Genomic DNA, 23091 nt, shown 5'->3' with positions numbered 1-23091 from the left:
GACCTGGAAAACAGATCCAGGAGAGACAATTTGAGAATAATCCGACTCCATGAAAAATGTGAGGAAAAAAAGAGCCTGGATACTATTTTCCAGGAAATTATCAAAGAGAGCTGCCCAGACATTTTAGAAACAGAGGGTAAAATAGACATTGAAAAAACCCATCGATCATCTACTGAAAGGGACCCTAAAATCAAAACACCAAGAAATATAGTGGCCAAGTTCAAGAACCATCAGATGAAGGAATAAATATTAGAAGCTGCTAGGACAAATCAATTCAGATATGGAGGAGCCACAATAAGGATAACCCAAAATCTAGCAGCATCCACATTAAAGGAGCGAATGGCCTGGAATATGATATTCTGAAAGGCTAAGGAACTTGGTATGCAGCCAAGAATAACTTACCCAGCAAAAATGAACATCTTTTTCTAGGGAAGAAGATGGACATTTAACAAAATAAATGAAATTCATCTATTCTTGATGAAAAAAAAATAGATCTACACAAAAAGTTTGATCTTCAAATACAGAACTCAAGGTATTTCTAAAATGGTAAAAAGAAATCTTGAGAACTATATTTCTGCCATGTAGATATGTAAAGAACACATGTATAATTTGTCCTAGAAACTAGAGAAAAAAGGGTAAAGTAGTGGTACTGGAACCTTTCCCATTAAAATCAGGAGTGAAACAAGGTTGCCCACTATCACCATTACTATTCAATATTGTACTAGAAATACTAGTCTCAGCAATAAGAGCTGAGAAAGAGATTAAAGGAATTGGAGTAGGTAATGAGGAAATCAAACTCTCACTATTTGCAGATGATATGATGGTATACTTAGAGAACCCCAAAGACTCTGCTAAAAAGCTATTAGAAATAATTCAGAATTTTAGCAAAGTTGCAGGATACAAAATAAATCCACATAAATCCTCAGCATTTTTATACATCACCAACACAATCCAACAGCAAGAGATACAAAGAGAAATCCCATTCAAAATAATGGTCGATAGTATAAAATATTTGGGAATATATCTACCAAAGGAAAATCAGGAATTATATGAGCAAAATTACAAAACACTTGCCACAAAAATAAAGTCATATTTAAATAATTGGAAAGGCATTCAGTGCTCTTGGAGAGGCCAAACGAATATAATAAAGATGACAATACTCCCCAAACTAATCTATTTATTTAGTGCTATACCAATCAGACTCCCAAGAAACTATGTTAATGACCTAGAAAAAATAACAACAAAACTCATATGGAAGAACAAAAGGTCGAGAATTTCAAGGGAATTAATGAACAAAAAAATCAAATGAAGGTGACCTAGCTGTACCTGATAAAGAATTATATTATAAAGCAGCAGTCACCAAAACTAATTGGTATTGGCTAAGAAATAGACTAGTTGATCAATGGAATAGGTTAGGTTCACAGGACAAGATAGTGAATAAAAATAGCAATCTAGTGTTTGACAAACCCTAACATCCCAATTTTGGGATAAGAATTCATTATTTGACAAAAACTGTTGGGAAAACTGGAAATTAGTATGACAGAAACTAGGCATGGACCTATATTTAACACCACATACTAAGATAAGATCAAAATGGGTCCATGATTTAGGCATAAAGAATGAAATCATAAATAAATTAGAAGAACATAGGATAGTTTACTTCTCAGACTTGTGTAGGAGGAAGGAATTTGTGACCAAAGGAGAACTAGAGACCATTATTGATCACAAAATATAAAATTTTGATTATGTCAAATTAAAAAGCTTTTGTACAAACAAACCTAATGCAAACAAGATTAGAAAGGAAGTAACAAACCGGGAAAATATTTTTACAGTTAAAAGTTCTGATAAAGGCCTCTTCTCCAAAATATGCAGAGAATTGACTCTAATTTATAAGAAATCAAGCCATTCTTCAATTGATAAATGGTCAAAGGATATGAACAGACAATTTTCAGATGATGAAATTGAAACGATTTCCACTGATATGAGTGTTCCAAATCATTATTGATCAGAGAAATGCAAATTAAGACAACTCTGAGATATCATTACACGCCTGTCAGATTGGCTAAGATGACAGGAACAAATAATGATGAATGTTGGATGGGATGTGGGAAAACTGGGACACTGATGCATTGTTGGTGGAGTTGTGAAAGAATCCAACCATTCTGCAGAGCAATCTGGAATTATACCCAAAAAGTTATCAAACTGTGCATACCCTCTGATCCAGCCGTACTACTACTGGGCTTATATCCCAAGGAATTACTAAAAAAGGGAAAGGGACCTGTATGTGCCAAAATGTTTGTGGCAGCCCTTTTTGTAGTGGCTAGAAACTGGAAAATGAATGGATGCCCATCAATTGGAGAATGGTTGGGTAAATTATGGTATATGAATGTTATGGAATATTATTGTTCTGTAAGAAATGACCAACAGGAGGAATACAGAGAGGCTTGGAGAGACTTACATCAACTGATGATGAGCGAAATGAGCAGAACTAGGAGATCATTATACACTTCAACAACAATACTGTATGAGGATGTATTCTGATGGAAGGGGATGTCTTCAACATAGGAAAGAGCTAATCCAATTCCAATTGATCAATGATGTACAGAATCAGCTACACCCAGAGAAGGAACACTGGGAAATGAGTGTAAATTATTTGCATATATATATCTATATATATCTATATATATATATATATAGATATATAGATATATATCTATGTATATCTATATATATATACATATATATGTATGTATATATGTATATGTATGTTTGTGTATATGTATATATATGTATGTATATATATGTATATGTATGTATATATGTATGTGTATGTTTGTATATATGTATGTATATATATTGTATCTAGGATATATTTAATATGTATGGGAATGCCCGCCATCTAGAGGAGGGGGTGGAGGGAAGGAGGGGAAAATTCAGAACAGGAAGGAGTACAAGGGATAAGGTTGTAAAAAATTACCTATGCATCTGTACTGTCAAAATGTTATAATTATAAAATGAATAAAAAGATATATTAGTGGTTTTCTTCTAATGCTATCTCTAATTTATCCTGTATTCATTTTATTTATTTTGTATTTATCTTGTTTAAGCCAGTTAGATGGTACAATCGATGGACAACTAGGCTTAAAGTTATAAAAACCTGAGTTCAAATCCAACCTCAGTCATTTACTATGTGAGCCTCGGTAAGTCCTTTAACTGCTATCTGCCTTACTTTCATCAACTGTAAAATAATGATAATAGCTCATACTTCCCAAGGTTATTGTGGGGGTCTAATTAAGTAATATTTATAAAGCACTCAGTATGGTGTCTGGCACATAGGAAGCATTTAATAAATATGTTGATTTGTCTTGATCTAATTCCCCAGCCTCTAGGGAAAATATGTGTGTGTGTGTGTGTGTGTGTGTGTGTGTGTGTGTACATGTAATACTAGTATATTTATATACAAATGAAGATATACAAGCATATGTCTTTGTGTGTATATATATATCTATAAATACATGTATATATACATATATATATGCATGCACATTGCCCTCTTGAACACATATGAATACACATGTGTGGATATATGTACTTGCATGTATACTAGATACAATATGCACTGCAATACATGTGCACTAATGTATACATATACACATATATTGTAAACATTCATGTATATATGCAGATTCAAGTACATCTATTGTTTCAGGTTCCTGGTTAAAACAGGCTTTCAATATGGCTCAAACATTTCTCCAGTAAGTAATTGTTTACCTTCACTTACTCCACATTCTAGCTATTTTGATGGACCTGTAGTTCCTTGAACTTGACCTTTTTTCCTTATTTATTTTGCATAGGCTGTCTCCGATGCCTAAACTATTTTTTCTTTTCCCGTCAGCCTTTAGAATCCTTAATTTCCATCAAGAATCCTTCAGTTCAAGAAAATCAATTTTAGAGGTAGGTAGATATTCTTAGGGTTATGGCTAGGGTAAGCTCACATCCCATTAGCTGTGGGAAATATACCCCTGAGTGGTTAGTGTTTCCTCTCTTTCCAAAATAGCTTGTATTTACTTTTTACTTCTTTGGCTACATATATATATATATATATATATATATATATATATATATATATATATATATATATATATATATATATATATATATATAATGTCAGTAGGTTGTAAGTAACTTGAGGGCAGACTGCCATCAAGGTCAGTCTTTTTATCTTTGTATCCCTATGACCTACCATAGTTCTTTGCACATGGTAGACAGCTAATGAACAGTCCCCGAACTGAGCTTCTTGAGAGCAGAGACTGTTGGTTTTTCTGCCTTTCTTTTTATCCCCAGTACATAAAGGGTGGCCTTGTGCACCTAATAGACATTTAATAAATGGCCTTACCATCATGTCAGGTAGCAAAGCCTCCTTTCTTTCCACTTTGTTTTATATGTACAAACACTTTCCAGATATCATTTCAATTAATCCTTGCAATATTCTTGTGGTGCAGATATTGTGTCTTAGTAATAGCCAGCATTTATATAGTACTTGACAGTTGCACAATATTTTACAAAGATTATCTTATTTTATTTCATTTTCACCTCTTATATTCTTTTTCTCTTTTAAAGATGAGGAAAGGTCGGCTCCAATTGCTGCCCCCCCCCCCAATCACATGGCTAAATGTACAAAGTAGGATTCAAATCAAGCCCTCTGACTCCCAATCAAGTGTTCTCCCTAACCTTCATTTGTACTTTTCCCTAGGATAAAACCACCTTGTCTATCAAAAGCCACAGAATTGGACAGGGTGTTCCAGACAGAGTTAGATCAGGGCAGAGTATGGTGGGACTATAATTTCTGTCTTCTTGTAAGCTTTGCCCATCTTAATGCAGCCTAAGACTACAATCAATTTTTTTGGCTGCCACATCACACAGCTAACACACCTTGGATCTGGGGTCCACTAAAACTTCCAGATCTTCTTCAGAACAAATGCTTCCTAACTATGTCTCTCCTTGACCTGGACTCAGTTTTTAACTTTTTCTTTTTCTTTTTTTTTTTTTCTTTTTCTTTTTTTTTTTTTACTATTATAGACTATTCCATTCTCTTTGCCCAAACGAAGGTTGCTCTTAAAATGCCTTTCTTAACTTTGCAGATATTGAAGAACTAAAAGAGAGAGCAGGTGGTTGAAGAACACACTAATTGATTTCACACTATGTGACTGATATCTTACTGGGTTCTAAAGGAGCTGCAGAGGTCCTAGTCTTGAGGCTCTCAGTCTATAGATGTTGTACAAATTTCAATACTCGATAGCATATCCATACTTCTATTTTAAATGACCTTGGTAATTAGGACCTTAGGGTCAACAGCTGACTAGTATTCCAAAATGGTTATTAGAAATTCCTTGGAGCTTTCAATCCTATGAAAACTTGCTCATTGGCTCTCCCTAGAACTGTATGAAAAAGTCAACACACATTATAAATTTCTACATTTCTTGTCACAATTGTGCATTTATTCTTCCAACATGTATTTACTGAATGCTTATTATGTACAAAAGAGTATGCTAGGCACTGGCAAAAAAAAATATATAAAAAGCAGACATTTTCTATCTGCTTTTGCTGTCCTGACTGACTAATTAGCCTTAGCTCTGGTCTCATCTAAACATCTCAACTGTAGGTGTCCCTAAATCTAGGTGATCATCCTAATTTTCTCCAATATCTACCTCAGCCTTTGCCAAAACTCTCCAGCTTCATCTTCACCTGATTACTGACCACTGACTGCAGTTCAACAATTCAACTCATTTCAATGCAATTCAGCTACTGCCCATGAAGTACATACTATATTTAAGTCACTGTGGTAATCCAGGAGCATGGAAGGAGGGAGATGTTAAAAAATGGGACAAAGAAAAATCAAGAGATTGCTAATCATTTTATCTGATTGAGAATATGGAGCAAGAGAAAGAAAATGAAAGGTAGATTGGAGCCAGACCATGGGAGGTCTTGGATGCCAGACTAAAGCACTGAGCTTGTTTTTGGAGACAGAAGAGAAAACTTCCCCCTCCCTGGATTTGGACACAAAGGATTGGGCATGGATCTCAGTTTCTTCTTATCAACTCTATAACCTTAAAGAAGCCACTTCTCACTGAGTTTCAGTTTCTTCCTTTGTAAAAGGTGAGGGTTGGACTCCATGATCCCTATGATCCTTCCACTTCTAAATCCCATGGTCCTGTCTATGATTTTCAAGAGCTCTGTGTCTCAAGGAGAAGATGTGCTCTCCTTAGCTCAATTATATAATCCTTTCACGGGGACATATTCGGGTTGGTGAGGGAACTATAAAAAGACAACTCACAGATCTGAAGAACGGGTGATACTGTGAAAAAAAAAAAAAGTTTTATATAGGAAAACTCATACACTCTTAAAAGGTTAATTTATCCAACAATTCACTCAAACATTCCTTCAGAGAGTCCATCATGTTCAACCTTTCTCAATTTATAAGGTAGGAAACTGAGGTCCAAGAGGGGAAATGCTTTACCTGAAGTCACACAATGGATAAGAAGTAGAATCTGCATTCATATCCTGGCCTTATACTAAAAAGATGGCTCTGTTTGGAGACTTAAGACTTGTAGAGAGTGTAGCAGAAAGAGTCAGAAGCCTGGGATCCCAGGCTAGATCTGAAAGGGCCTTCCAAGGCCATAGAGACAGAGCCTTTTCTTTTTACACATGAGGAAACTGAAGACCAATATGGTAAAGTGATTTGTCTAAGATTACACAAGTCCCAAAGAGCAAGGGTAGGAGTTGAACAAAGGTCCCTGACTACAGGGCCAGTTCTCTTCCTATATTATCCATATTCTGGCTCTGTCATTTATGACATGTGTAACATTAGGCAAGCTGGACTTCAGTTTCCTCAACTATAAAATGCAGGAACTGTATTTTTTGCTTTTAAGGTCTCTTCTAGCTGTAAATTCTAGGATCCTATTATCTCTAGACCTAGGTTTGGGTTCTAACTAATTTGAATTGAGTGTAAACTGGGGCAAGTCATTTAATTTTCATGAGTCTCAGTTTCTTCATCTGTATAATGGTTGAAATTCACTTTCAGTTCTACATCTATGACCCTATGAATTTTCAACCAAACAATCCTTCATTGTCTGAGGGGGGAGGGGGAATGCCTAAGTAGGGAGTGATCAGGGTGAGAGAGAGTCTAAAGGGAATTGAGACACCTTTAGATATAATATAAAGACACTGGAAGGGCTGGTGACCCCAAAGAACACAAAGGGAGAAGAGGGAGGAGACCTCTGATGCTGATTTTTTAATCAACTTTATGATTTTTCCCAGGATCAACTTTGTTTACTCCCCTGGAATACCCAATTTAATTTTCCATCAGAATGACCTTAAACAAGTCACTTCCCTTTCCCTCTACAAAATTAGGGAGTTTCTAAAATCCATTCCTCTCTCAAATCCCATGATCATTTAGTAGATAGAAAATAAAGGCCATAATAAATGACAAATATGAAGAATTCAGAGTCTGGCATGACTTGAAATACAAGCAAAAGAAACAAAAACAAAGGGAAAATATGTATAATGACCATAGCATTATCAATATATCGTTCAGTTATTTCAGTCTTGTCTGACTCCCCATGACCCTATTTAGGGTTATCTTGGCAAATATACTGGACTGGTTTATCATTTCCTTCTCCAGCTCACTTGACAGGTAAGGAAACTGAGGCAAACATATTAAATGACTTTCCCAGGGTCACTAGTAAGTGTCTGAGGCTAGAGTTGATGTCAGGTCTACCAGACTCCATGGCTGGTGCCCTATCTACTGCATCACCCAATTGTTTAATTGTAAATATACTTAAACACTAAAGGCACTAAATCTTGGGTCCAATATAAACAAATCTTAGGACCAAGGTAAGGTCCCAATTCCTTTTACTTTTTGATGGGGGAAGGGGGACTTTACATTTACATTTCATTTACTTATACATGGGGATATTACTTCCTAGCCTACCCATTTTCCCACGATAAAATGTAAGCTCCTTGGAGGCAGGGACTTTCATTTTTCTGAGAACCCATCCCTTAGGATAAAACATTTAAATACTAGGCATTTAACAAATGCTTGTGGGATCCAAATGAATAAACAATATGTTTTCTGAATTGAAATGAGTTAAATAAATAGTAAACACTTATTGAATGGAATTGGTACCAAAAGATTCAAGCAAAATCACACAGCTTTTCTTTCTGGCACTCAACAGTAAACAATCTTTTGCTATCAGTGGCAATCACCCAGTTATATATATATGACTTTGCTTTAACTCTTAGCAGAATATTTGTCATGTGGGATGGATTTGCACAATTGCTGGAAAAGGCCTGCCTAGTCCAAAATAAGGGTGGGGAGGCAGCAATAGCCGAGCAAAAGGAAGCCCAGAATCTCCTCCTTTCATTTCTGTCAGACCAACCCCTCTCTTAGGCCCCACCTCCTGAATTTCCTGAGGGAATGAGGCTCAGGGTCAGATACATCCCCCAAAGCTAGGATGAATTACACCTGTCAGTCTGCCCTCCACCCCTTTGCTTGTCATTCTTTCTCCGAGGAAAATTAGATTAAGTTGACAAGATTTGTCCTTTAAAAAGCCATTTACATTTTTTTTTTTAAAGAAAAGGTCCCTTTACTGCAAGGCTTGCTGATTCTTTAGGGACACATTCTGTACTTTTTCTCCCTCTCCTTTGGTCTCTGGAGTCCTCCTCCTACCCTTTCTCATTTACAGGCAAACTCTGATCATTTCAACTAATGATTCTCCTCCCCATTTACTAAAATGTGATTCCTTAGTGGTCCAGATAGATCTCAGCCTCTGCTCCCCTCAAATCCATCCCATGCACATCACTAGACCCCGCTGCCAATTAGCAACTATATAACCTTGGCAAAATTATTTACCTTTATTGACGTTTCCTCTTCTCTAAAATGAGGGGACTTGGACTAGATGATCTTCTAATGCCCAGTTTCATACCATCTTCCTGCTGCTCCACAGTCTTCAGTTGTTCTCCACATACAGCTCGTCACCAAGGGCCTGCTCTGTCTGATTTCACTCAACCTTCATTTTTTCCTTCATCAAATATTTACAATGTCTTCTATGTGTCCAAAGCCCTATGATCAGCTTCCAGGGATGCAAAGAAAGAAAATAACCAAGACCTTGCTCTCAAGGAACCTTCAGTTCAATAGAAGGCGGTGTGAGGGGGACAGAACATAAATAACTATGCTACAAGGAACCATGAGATAAGTGTAAAGTGGAAGTCTAGGCAAAGTGCCGTGAGAAATGTTGAGGAGGTAGAGCTCACATCCAGCTGGAGGTTTGAGGGCAGTGTGTGTATGTGTGTGTGTGTGTGTGTGTGTGTGTGTGTGTGTGTGTGTGTGTGTATGTGTGTATTAGAAGGCTTCACAGAGGAGAGAGTATCTGGGCATTGAAGAAAAGAGGATTTCAATAGTAGAGATGGAGGAAAGGAAGGGTGAATTTATTCAGGAGCAAAGGATCAAACATAAAAGATGGGAGAGGAAGAATAAAAAGTAATTTCCAGCTCTATCTCCTATTACAGCTCTCCCAAAGTTTGTCAATGCAGACAAACTGAGCTATACAACATGCCTTCCCACCACCATATCTTTGCTCAGACTATTTAAAATTTCTTGTTTCCTCCAACCCCTATTTCTACTTGATCAATTGTCACCTTTTCCTAAATACCCTAATATTACCTCCTCTAGGGGACCTTCTCTCATCCCTCTATTTTGAAATAAGAATTCCTTACTTTGAATTTATATACTTAAATCACAATTTCCCTCAATTTCTCCCTCTGGAAAACAAGGCAGTTAAACTAAATGATCACTAAGATTCCTTCAGGCTATATTTCTTCAATTCAATGACTCTATGACTTCTCAAGCCCTTATCCCTTATTTTTTCATATTGGAGTTATCTGTGTTTGTACTATTTGTCTCTCCTCAATGGTAAGTTCCATGGAGCACTGAATTATGTTGTATATCATATATTTTCTGTGGTGCCATATGTAGGATTCTATACACTGTAGGTGTTTAATCATTAATTGAAATTTATCAAATTGGGTTGAATCACAGAATTCTAGAATGTCAGGACTGAAAGGGACCTTAATGAATCTGATACTCACTTCCTCACTTTATATAAATGGAAAGTAAGGTCTGATAAGTGGCACTACTAACATAAGTATTTATTAAGCACCGACTGTGCACCACATTGTCCTAAGTGCTAAGAATACAAGAAAATGGATGAAGAAGAAGTCCTGCTCCCAAGGATTTTATAATATAGAGACAGCAACAAGAAGATAACGTGAAAACCACGTTATAAATAAGACCCTGAAAAGATAAATTGGAGACAATTAACAGAAGGAAGGCATTGGAATTAAGAGCAGCTGGGAAAGATTTCTTGCAGAAAGTAGAATTTTATCTGACACTTGAAGGAAGTCAGAAATGAGGTGTGAAGATGAAAAGAGAAAGCATCCTCAGCAAGGAGGACAGCCAGTGAAAATGCCCAGAGTTGAAAGGAATTCATGTCTTGTGTGAAGAATATCAAAGAGGACAGAGTCATTGGATTGTTTAGTATTTTTGGAGGGAGGGGACTAGTTTGGGAAGAATGAGGTAAATTGTCCGAGGTTACATGGTAAATAAATGGCAAGGCCATAACTAGAAGCTAATCCTCCTGAGTCCTAGACAAGTATGGATAAGTGCTATTTGTTAATAACCTGTACATATAGAAAAATGTTAAAGAAAGCTAGGTCTATGGCCATCTAGTTAGTGTATACCACATCATATATTTAATGCTAGGCAAGATCTTAGAAGTCACCTAACCCAATTTCTTCATTTTACAGAAGAGGAAATTGTGCTACAGAGAAGAAATTATTAGCTCCCAACCAGAAGACACGTTCCTTGCCTCTAAAACCCATACAAGATACAGACAGCCTCTAATGGTACTATTATTAGTCAGCAGTTCTATGAAATCTGCTATCATGAAAAAAGTATAAAAGTCTTATAATTTGCACAAGGATGCTTTTACAATGATAATAGTAATGATAAAAACCCACATTTGTACAGCACTTTACAGCTTATGAAGCACTTTCCTATGAATTATAACAAAACGATATACCAGAAATGAATTCCAAAGCATCTGAAAACAGTATGCATTCTTAATAGGTTAACCCTTCCATCTTCTCCACATATTTTATTTGGTCCAGAAACCCCTTTTTCTCACTAGAACACCAGATACCCAAAAGTCAACACAGTCTAGGTTTAAATGTCCTTTTGTTTGTTCTTTGACACTCAAGGGGTATTATCAACCAGATTCCACATAGTGCTTTGACCAAAATGGTGACGTTATTGGAAAACAAATAATAAAAAAATATCAACTTAAAGAAATGCAGATGTCAAGGATAGTGATAAGAACACTTAGGAATCCAAACAGTCATCCAGAATGACTGGCAACTATATTTGAGTATTTAAAAGGCCACCATATAAAAAAGGGATTGTCCTTCTTAGGTTTGTCCCTAAAGGATGGAAGAAAGACCAATAAGGGGAATTACAGGATAGCAAATTTGAGTCCTCAAGGCTTAGTGTAAGATGGAAAGAAGTCTGTAGTGATAAATGCCCCAGGGATCTGTCCTTGGTACTATTCAATTCAACTTTGGAACAATGGCTTAGATGAATGTGTACGTGACACATGTATACATTTTGCAGACAATATAGTCCAAAGATAGTTAAGAAGTTTGGCAGTATAGTGGAATAATGGACTTAGTCTATTAAGATATGATTAAATAAGAACAAATTTAAAGTTGGACACTTGGGTTGATAAATTCAAGTATATATATATATATATATATATATATATATATATATATATATATATATATATATATATATATATTGCAGCTAGGTGCTGAATTGTTCTTTCTTATGAAAAAGATCTGGTGATGTCAGTGAACTGCAAGTTGACTGAGTCAGTAGTTTGGATTGCAATGAATAAAGCTATTTCAACCCTGCATTCTGAGGGGCATAGCATAAAAAAACAGCTATTTGAGAGTTAATGGAAGCAATTGGGAATATTTAATCCAGATAAAAAGAGATTTAGAAGGAGTGTATCTTCAAGTGGCTAAAAAATTCTCATTGGAAAAAAAATTTGGTTTGTTCTGTCTATCCATAATGGGCACAATTAGACTAGTGGTGGAAAGTGTGTATATTGCTATGTGGGAATTAAGGTCGGGGTCTAATTGTGACTGATCAAATCAATACAAACTTGGGAAGACTCTACTACATGTTGGGTACAATATGGCCCATATGAACATTTGGAATGAAGAGGTCTCTAAATTGTGATATGACTGCAATTCTTCTTTGCTCATGGTGCACAGCACCTTCCTTAATGTAGACAAACTATACTGGGTGGTTTTGTTCCATTGTCTCCCATGTCTCACAATGCATTGCAAAATTCTCCAAAGAGATTTTGAGAGTGTCTTTATATCACTTCTTCTGACTTCTGTGTGTGCATTTGCCTTATGTGAGTTCTCCATAAAATAGTCTTTTAGTCAAATGTAAGTTTGGCATTCAAACAATGTGGCCAGCCCATTGGAGTAGAGATTGAATACTTCCCAAGTCAATTCAAGAAATATACACATATAAGCATATACAATTTGCATATGATCAAGAAAGGAACTCAGTGTCTGGTACCTTATTTTGCGGTAACCTTCAGAATCTTCTTAAGATAACTCAAAAGGAAGAGATTCAATTTCCTGGCATGGTGCTGGTACAGAAGACAGATGTCAGCTGCATAGAAGAAAAATGCCCTAGCAATGAGACCTATACAAAAGTGGAATTTCTTAGTTGGCAGTGAGTTCACCTTCATTGAATATCTTCATGTTATTTGTCCTTCCTTGTCAAAGAGGACCATGACATCAGCAAGGTGATGTCATGTCATACAAGTGAGTTGACTTTAAGTGAGGGAGGGCTGTGCAAGGTCACCAACTTCACTTTCTCCTTCAGAGTCATCTGAGACCAGAGACCAGATATAAATCAAGGCAATTGGAGATGACCTTTGAATATCTTCAAGGCAGAAACTGGATAACCACTTTTTAGAGATGGAACAGAGGAGATTCCTCTGTGTGTACTCATTGGAGTAACTTTCCTCTGAGGTCCCATCCAGCTCTGGCTAACTGAATGCACATAGACAGAAATTTCGTAAGTTTGTGCTTTTCCAGGTACACATATGCATATGTATATCATCCCTTCCAACTCCCCTCATACTGAAGGAGGAAACCAAAACACAGAATGAAAGTGATTCACCAAAAGTCACACATCTAGTAAGCAGCACAACTAAAATTCAAATCCAGATCTTTGACCAATCATTTGAAAATTCAGGAATTACATGTGCACAAATACAAAAACATATTTATCTTAATAACTAGATCCCCTCCTATCTTTCCAGTCTTCTCATCTCTGTACAATCCTCATAATGTCCAATTCAATGACACTGGTCTCTTTGGTGCTCCTCCCATGAAATACTCCCTCTTCCAATTCAGCGTTTTAATTGGTTATCCTACATTTCTAAAATTCTCTCTCCTCCTCTCCACTTCCTGGCCATCTTCAACAAAAAAGCCTTTCCCAGTCCAAAATGCTAGTCCCTCCTTTATCTCTGGCATATATTACCTCTGTCTTATTGGTATATAGTAATATGGATGCTATTCTCTCCATTAAATTATGGGCTTCTTCAAAACAGTTTTCTTTTTTTTTTAATTTCTTCATATTCCTAGTGCTTAGCACATTGCTTGGCACACAGCAGGTGCTTAATAAATGCCTGCTGACTGATTGATTGGCATGTGCCCATGTACATGTGCCTATATACTCTCATGCATGTAGATACAATCATATTCAGAAGCACATACAGAACACAGAAGTTGCACTCTACAAAACACACACACATGCTTGAGAGAAGAGAATTCCTACCCGGCTCTTCAACTCATCCTTTATATTTAGCTCCTCCCGCCCACCCACAGATTCCAGCTCTTTCTTCCTTATTTTTATCTGTTCCTGTTGCTGGGTCTCACGTGGTTTCTCTCCTCAAGAACCACCTGTTTAGAGAGAAGCTGAACTGACAGAAGGATGCCCGAGATTTCTGCAACTCATGACAATAACCCTTCCCCTGTCACCCTTTCATTAAGATCCATTTGACCCATGCCTTTCCTGGGTAACACCCATGTCTGCCTGCCCATTCCTGATCATTCCTCTGCAGCCTCCTTATTTAAATGTCATGTCACACCTGCCTTCTGCAGGAAGCTGCTTTGGATTTATGGGAGCATAGGATTTAAAGCAGGGAGGAATCCTACAGATCATCTCATGTAACTCCCTCCTATGACAGGTGAGGAAACGGGACCAGAGAAGGAATGAGTTTACCCAATGGAAGTAGATATATCACTCATGAATAAAGTGCTGAACCTGGAGTCAGGAAGATCTAAATTCAAATTTCACTTCACATATTTACCAGCTGGGAGATCCAGAGCAAGTCATTTAATCTCTGTTTGCCTCATTTTTTCAACTATGAAATAAGGATAATAATAGTACTTCTATCCCAAGGGAGCTATGAGAACCAAATGAAAAAATATTTGTAAAAATGCTTATCACTGGGCCTGGCACATACTAAGCATTTGATAAATATTGTTTTCTTCCATTCCTTTTTCCTTCTTTCCTTCTCTTTCTCTTTCCTTTCTTCATTTGTTCTTTTCCTCCCTTCCTTCTTCCTTCCTTCCCTTTCTTCTCTCTCTTTCCCTCCCCATTTCCCTCCCTCCCTCTTTCCTTCCCTTTCTCCTTCCTTCATTCCTTTTTCTTTGCCTTCTTTCCTACTTCCCTTCCAGCTCAGTATTACACAGCTAGTAGATAGAAATAAAATTCAAAATTAGCTTTTCTGATTCCAAATTATAAGAGACTAAACAGCCTCCAGTCCTCAGTGGGACTGCCTCTGATCCCATGCTGATTCTTATTTAAATTACAATAATATTACCTAATCTCCATGTTTTATTTTTAACCTTGACATTGAAATTTTATAGCCACCATCTCATTTGCTTCTCACCATAGCCCTGTGAACAGGTTTTACAAATATTCTCCTGATTCTGCCTCTCTAGGGTAGCTGGGTGGAACAACAGATAAAACACTGAGCCTGGAATCAGGAAAACCTGAGTTCAAATCCAGCCTCAAACACTTATTAGTGTTTATTAGCTTATTAGCTGAGTGACTCTGAACAAGTCATTTAATTTCTCTCTACTTTAGTTTCCTTATCTGTGAAGTGAGAATAAGAATATCACCTACCTCCCAGAGTTTTTGTGAAGGTTGATGAAATAATATTTATAAAGTGATTAACATAGTGCCTGTTATATAGTAGGTGCTCAATAAATGTTTGTTTTCCCTCTTCCCCAAATTTTACTGAATAGGAAACAGAGCACACCAATGAAGAAGAAACATGGGGACTTCTTCCCAATACACACTGGTTCAGAACTCCCAATCAGGGAAAGAAAATCCAATGAGCATTTTTTTCTGGGACCTGCAGCAGACCTGTACTTGCTCACTAGGAATGGTTAATAAATAAATGGTACCTCAATTCTCTCTCATCAGCAACAGTTCCCACATCAGATCTTCCCCAACCTGCCCATCCAGAGCTACCCTGGTAAAGACTCTTGGTGATTCTCTCTCCTTCCAAGAGAAAAAAAAAATAAATTCATCCTAGCCTGGACCTCGGCATAGCTACTATTGCTACTAGGAACACAGTGCCAACCTGCTATTAGATGGCTATCATATTCTTTTTTCCTTAAAACCTATGTTGGTAAAAACTCTCTTCCCTTGCTGTCACTCCCACTCTCTTGCTTCCATCCAACTCGGCCTTCATACTATTCAAGCCTACACTTCTTTTCCATTGTGTTCCTCGAAATAACACTCTATAATAAACTGTCCTTCATAATAGACCTGTTCCTTTTAAATTAAATGTTCTTTCAGTTATGAAAATCCTCAAAGGATGCTGCATCCTTGATCAACATGTTTACCTTCTCTCATAAACCTATGCCCCCACACCATACACTACTCCAGTTGAGTAGTCATTCTCCTTGCTCTTCTTTACCATTTCCAGACCCCATCATTCATTCATCTTTCTTGCCTTTAGGTTCATACCAGGTTGCAGGTTATCTATTAGTCCCTGAAGAGTCTTTCCCTCTTTTCTCAAAGAATTTGGTACCTGGCTCACAGCCTTTTAGTTCATTTTTTCATGCCCATATAGTTTGGGGATTAACCATACCTAAAAGAGATTTATAGATAGATGCAAAACTTTTTCAGGGGACATTCAGGGAACAATTCAGAATCTATCCAATCTAATTTCCTTATTATCAAGTTAAAAGTAACATTCATAGAAGTTAAGTGACTTGCCCATTATCACCCAAGTAAAAACTGGTAGATTCAGGATTTGTACCCAGGTCTTTTGACTTCAAATCTCAAATATTGCACACATTGCACCAAACTTCTTTCCATGTTGATGTCACTGCAAATATTCTGACTTATTGGTTCATTCTCCTCCTTCATTCTTCTCCTTCATTCTCCTTTCCTCTATCAGGCACACATGAAGATGGCCATTGTGCTCTAGCTTTCATCATCTATATATGTTACACTCTCACAAGCCTGGTAATAACCTCCTCATCTTCCATTTCTCCCTGTGCCTCAACTCTGTATCTATCCTGCTATCCTAACTGAAATCTTCAGTAACTCCACCCCTCCCTGTTTTTTTAGCTATTACCCCAGACCATTTCCTGACTACAACCCCCTATTCATTGTTTCCTTTTACAATCTTGAGTTGTGTCAACCTGTCCATCTCTACACTGTCTTTCACCCTTGAATCCCTTTGCACTCATGCATCATCATTTATCCAAACCCCCATGTTAGGTTATTACTACCATCTCCCTTTTCTCATACAATTTGTGTACTTCTTACCATTCATCCAGGAAGTCCAATAGCTAAGCAGAGTGGACTAATTACAAATTTATAATTATAATGGGTATACAATAGTTATTTAGGTATTTATAGTTATTTAATTTTTAAACTGGTCTCACTGCTGCATTGCAGGATTTTTGCTTTCCTATGAATGATTCCTTATTTTACACAAAGAGAAAGACAAAAAGAGGGAGATGGAGAGAGAGACAGAGACAGAGACAGAAAGTGTTTCAAATCTCTCTCTTTTCAAGCTGACTATCTCTCTTCCTCTCTTTTGCTTCTCAGCAAAGGAACATGCTCCATATTTCACAGAAAACAATAAGGTCATCCATCATGAGCTCCATTCTTACTGTGACTCCACATCTTCTAAACACTGTCACTGTCTCTCCTCCATTGCTCTAGTCTTTGAGAAAGAAGTCAGCCTTCTTATAAAAGTTAACCCCCATGCTTGACTCCATCCCTTTCCATCTTTTCCATTATCTTGACTCTTCCATTTTCCTTTTACTTTCTAATCTTTAATCTCTCTTTATCCATTGATTCCCTCTATGATGTCTACAAGAGCAAATATCTCTTCCTTTCCACTCCATAAACCTAACATCTCTGAGACAACATGATATAATGGGAAAATTGTTTCACTTTGTCATATCCTGTCAAAGACTTGAGTTTAAATTCCAGGTATGATTGGAGTAAGCTAACTGTTCTCTTAGTCTTGGTTTCTTTATTTATAAAGTAGATAGCCTCAGAGGTCCATTCCAGTTCTAATCTCAATTTCATAGGTGAACCATGAACCATGAATAAAGAGCTAGAATAAAGTTCTACTAATGGTTTACTCTATTTTCACATTCATTTGCTTTCTTCTAAACTTTTTTCAATCTACTGAGTCTTACATTTACCTGAAACTGTTCTCTCAAGTTACAAATGATCTCTCAGTTAAAAACCCAATGGCTTTCGCTCAGTCCTCATCCTTCTTGTCCTCTCTGCAGCAGTTGACCTGCTGATTACTCTCTCCAATTTGGGTTTTGTACTATAGTTTTCCTCCTCTATTTACTGTTGGAATCTTTTCCTGGATCTTCATCTATATTTCAACTCCTAACTTTGAAGCTACCCCATATCACTATGCTGATCCTTCTTTCTCTTCTTTCCCTATACTCCCTTTCTTGATTTCCCATAGATTCAATTAGTAACTCTACCAAATGACTCCTATACCTTTTTTTCTAATCCTAGCTCCAGATATACATCACTAGCTAGTTTATGGACACCTCCAAATGAAGAACTCATAGGAATATCAAAATCAATATGTACAAATTAGAACTCAATATTTTACCCTAACTTCAAACACTTCCCTACTTAGTAAACTCTAGTGGCTCTCAATTATATCTATAGTCAAAAACATCTTTATTCTCCTATTTTATATATAAAATGTAGCTGGCCAGAACTCTGAAAAGGTATATTTGAATCACAGCATGGTGCTTATAACTGTGCATGCTTAATGTGGTGTAGTGAGGTAATCTCACTGAAAGATTTAAAGGCTGAGGGAAAGACACAGAGCTCTCTTGGCCCCAGTGCTCTCACCCACAGTTCTCAGCCAGAAAAGACTTCAGGCTCCAAAATTCAGAGTCCAGACTCCATCTTTAACCAGCAAGTGTGAGATACCACTACACACCTGTCAGATTGGCTAAGATGACAGGAACAAATAATGATGAATGTTGGAGGGGATGTGGGGAAATTGGGACACTAATACATTGCTGGTGGAGTTGTGAAAGAATCCAGCCATTCTGGAGAGCAATCTGGAATTATGCCCAAAAAGTTATCAAACTGTGCATACCCTTTGACCCAGCAGCGCTACTACTGGGATTATATCCCAAAGAAATACTAAAGAGCGGAAAGAGACATATATGTGCCAAAATGTTTGTGGCAGCTCTTTTTGTTGTAGCTAGAAACTGGAAGATGAATGGATGTCCATCAGCTGGAGAATGGTTGGGTAAATTGTGGTATATGAAAGTTATGGAATATTATTGCTCAGTAAGAAATGACCAGCAGGAGGAATACAGAGAGGCTTGGAGAGACTTAAATCAACTGGCTGAGTGAAATGAGCAGAACCAGAAGATCACTATACACTTCAACAACGATACTGTATGAGGATGTATTCTGATGGAAGTGGAAATCTTCAACATAAAGAAGATCCAACTCACTTCCAGTTGATCAATGATGGACAGAGGTAGATACACCCAGAGAAGAAACACTGGGAGGGGAATGTAAATTGTTAGCACTAATATCTGTCTGCCCAGGTTGCATGTACCTTCGGATTCTAATGTTTATTGTGCAACAAGAAAATGATATTCACACACAAAAAAAAAAAAAAAAAAAAAAAAAAAAAAAAAAAAAAAAAAAAAAAAAAACCAGCAAGTGGATACTCTCCTGCCTCCTTCACTTCTCCACCCTAAGACCAAGGACTCTGGCTGATCCCAAGGTCCTCCGGAGAGCTAGCCCGGGCATTACAATAAAATGCTTCACAAGTTGACTCCAACCCTATAGGAATGCTAGATCTTCAGACACACTCATATTTTTCATCACACATGACTTTCTACCTTCTAACCCTACATTTTTCCAGTCCGTCCCTCAGAATGCACTCTCTTCACTACCACTTCTTAGAATTCCTAGTTTCTTTCACATTCTACCTCAGATGCTATTTCCTAACAGATATTCCCAAGTCCTGAGTCAGCCAGCAGCTAGTTCCCTCCCCAATCTCCTCAAAATTACATTGTATTTTGTGTTGGTTGGTTGCTGTCCTTTGTTCTCAAAAAGGACCAAAATGACATCTAACATGATGGTTAGAGTTAAGTTAGTGTGTCTGACTGTAGTTCATTAGATCAAAGCTCAGAATGCTTTGCCACAGATTAGACACAAATAGTCCCTATAAATATTTGGGGTGAATTCTCTCATTCTGTGCCATGCCAAGAAACTGAATTGTTTCTATGATGAATTGTCTTAGGAAGATTCTGAAGATCACCTGGCAGGATAAGATTCCAGATACTGTATTTTGTGTATATATTTCATGTATTCCTAACTACTTAAAGGCAGCTAGATAGTTCAGTGAAGACCCAAACTCAATCTAGTCTCAGGCGGTCTCTCTCTGTCTATCTCTCTGTTCCTCTCTATCTATGTGGGTGTCTCTGTCTCTGTCTGTCTCTGTATCTCTCTGTGTGTCTCTCTCTATCTCTGTCTCTTTGGCTCTGTCTGTCTATATCTCTGTATATATATATATATATATATATATATATATATATGTGTGTGTGTGTGTGTGTGTGTGTGTGTGTGTATACATAGGTGTATGTATATATACAAATGTATGTATATACAGAGACATTGTATGTATGTATGTATGTATGTATGTATCTGTGTGTGTTTCTCATCACCCAACCCATTCTGATGCATGCAGAGTGGGGTCAGACAAAATGAGATCCTGTAACTGTATCATGCTGAACTAGTAGAAACTTCCAGCTAATTAACAATGGATGGAGCCAGCAACAGTCTACCTGAACTCCAATTAGGAGTTAACCTGTGGTTATACATTGCCCAAACTCAAACCTGAAGGAGGAGCTTGGAAATGAGGGTAGTATTCAGACTTTTCTCAGACTTCTCTGTGGATCAGACAGCTTAAGTACACAGAAAATTTACAGGTCCCTAGCCTGTGACTCCCCCAGGATTCTTGAAGAACAGAGCACTGAGAAAGCAATAGTAGGATCCTACAAAAACATAAAATAGTATTAAGCAAAATTCAGGCATTGCCTCAAGAAATGCACAGAGCCTGGTCCTCATGGAAAATTCCAATTCAAGAAGTAAGAATAAGAGAATATGTAAACTAAAAATAAGAATAAAGAGTTATTATAGTGATAAGGATACTAAAGACAAAAAACTAGAAGTAGAAGGATGAATTCAAAATATCTACAAGCAAAATCTCAAAGAAAAACAGCTTAGATATAAATTGAATTAAAATTCCTAGAAGAAATCAAGCTCTAAAGTTTTTTTTGTTTGTTTTGACTTGTTTTCTTTAAGGAATTGAAAGTGATTTTAAACATTAATGAGAGCACTAGACGAAAAAAAAACTGGAAGAGAAATGAAATCTGTGAAAGAAAAAATTAAGAAAAAATTAGCATATGAGGTACAAAACCTTAACAAAACTAGAAAATCCTTGAAAACTATAATAGAACAATATTAGTCATTCAATGAGAGAATAAAAAAACATTAAAATAAAGTCAAAAGACTAAAAAGATTACATATATATATATATATATATATATATATATATATATATATATATATATATATATATATATAAAATGTATGTATGTATATCAAGAAGAGATCAATTAAGAATCATGGGACTACCAGAAAACCATAAATCAATAAAAATAAATGATGAAAGCTACGCATAATTATTACTCGCATAACTATTATTCCAAAGTGAAAAATAGAATACACTTGTCACCTCCTGAAAGAAACCTCCAAATAAAAACTCCCAGGATTATTATAGTTAAGTTACATAGCTTCTAGATCAAAGAAAAATAATGCACAAAGCCATAAAGAAAGAATAAGAAGCCATGGTCAGTATCAAACAAAATTTAGTAATCATTATTATAAAAGAGCAGAAAGTTTGAAATTCATTACTTCAAAAATATATTTCCAAACATATAGGCTTGCAACAATGGCTTACCCAGAAAAAATGAATATAACTCTTATAGGGGAAATGATCCTTTAATGAAATGCATTCCTGATGAAAAGACCAGAGCTGAATAGAAATTTTTAAATACAAAAACGGGAACCAAGAGAAACACAAAAAAGAAAATACGAGTGACCAATAAAAAGAGATTAAATAAGAATAAAAAAATTTACATTCTTTTTAAATATTACTTTATTTGAAAAAACAGAGTAAGAATAAAACAGAAAAGAATACAAAACAAAATAAAGCAAAACAAAAGAGAACATTGTCATGTTCCAGCAGAATATGGGGGAGGGGGATTCAAAATATATAACAATAAATTACAAGATCAAGAAAGTATATATAGATATGTTTTATATCTATATAGAGAGATATAGATAGAATAAATTATATTCATGAATGTCTATTTTTTCTTTACTTCCTTGTAAATTGTTCTTTGGTTCTCAACTATGCATCTTATTTACTTTTTCCCCCCTTTCAGCAAGCTACAGTAAAAAAAAGATATATTAATGTATACATATGTAGATATATATATATACACACATACACATCCCACATATACATACATGTCTTTCCTACCGAAAATTTGCATTCTTATACATTAAGTGATACAATTGTCACCTCAGAACTTTAATTTATAAGATTGCCAAAGGAGTCAAATAAAATCCAGAAAATGGTATACTTGTGTTTTAGTTGTTTTTTTTTTTTAAATAATAGCAAAAAGGGAAAGAAAAAAGGAACATACTAGAAGTAAATGGGCATGAAAAAGTAGGGGAAATCATCTCACATAATTGCTTAACTGGAAGTATAAGTAGAAGGTTTTACAAACAAGATGAAAGGGATTGGTGAACAGATGACACTTCAACTTCACTTTTATCTGAAGTGAATAATAGAATAGGTACACAGAAATAACTGGATTAGAGAAACAGTTCCCTCAGTAGGAAACTAGGAGAGAACTGGGGAAAGATTCAAGGAGTAAAAGGAAGGATAGATTAAGAAATGGATTAGTCATAAGCAAAATAAACTCAAACCATTAAGAACTATGGAGAGGGGTTTAAAAGAAAAGAAAGCTGAATTCAACAATATATTGTTTATAATGGACACACTTGAAACTTAAAGATCCACACAAAGTTTCAATTAAAAGAGAGAGAGACAGAGACAGAGACAGAGACAGAGACAGAGACAGAGAGAGAGAGAGAGAGAGAGAGAGAGAGAGAGAGAGAGAGACAGAGACAGAGACAGAGACAGAGACAGAGACAGAGACAGAAACAGAGACAGAGACAGAGACAGAGACAGAGACAGAGACAGAGACACAGAGTAAGCAAGGGTATTTTCAGTATCTAATTCTTCATGACCCCATTTGAGTTTTCTT

The sequence above is a fragment of the Sminthopsis crassicaudata genome, chromosome 1 (genome assembly GCF_048593235.1).
Source record: "Sminthopsis crassicaudata isolate SCR6 chromosome 1, ASM4859323v1, whole genome shotgun sequence".
Taxonomy (NCBI): Eukaryota; Metazoa; Chordata; class Mammalia; order Dasyuromorphia; family Dasyuridae; genus Sminthopsis; species Sminthopsis crassicaudata.
Note: the sequence above shows the minus strand (reverse complement) of the source record.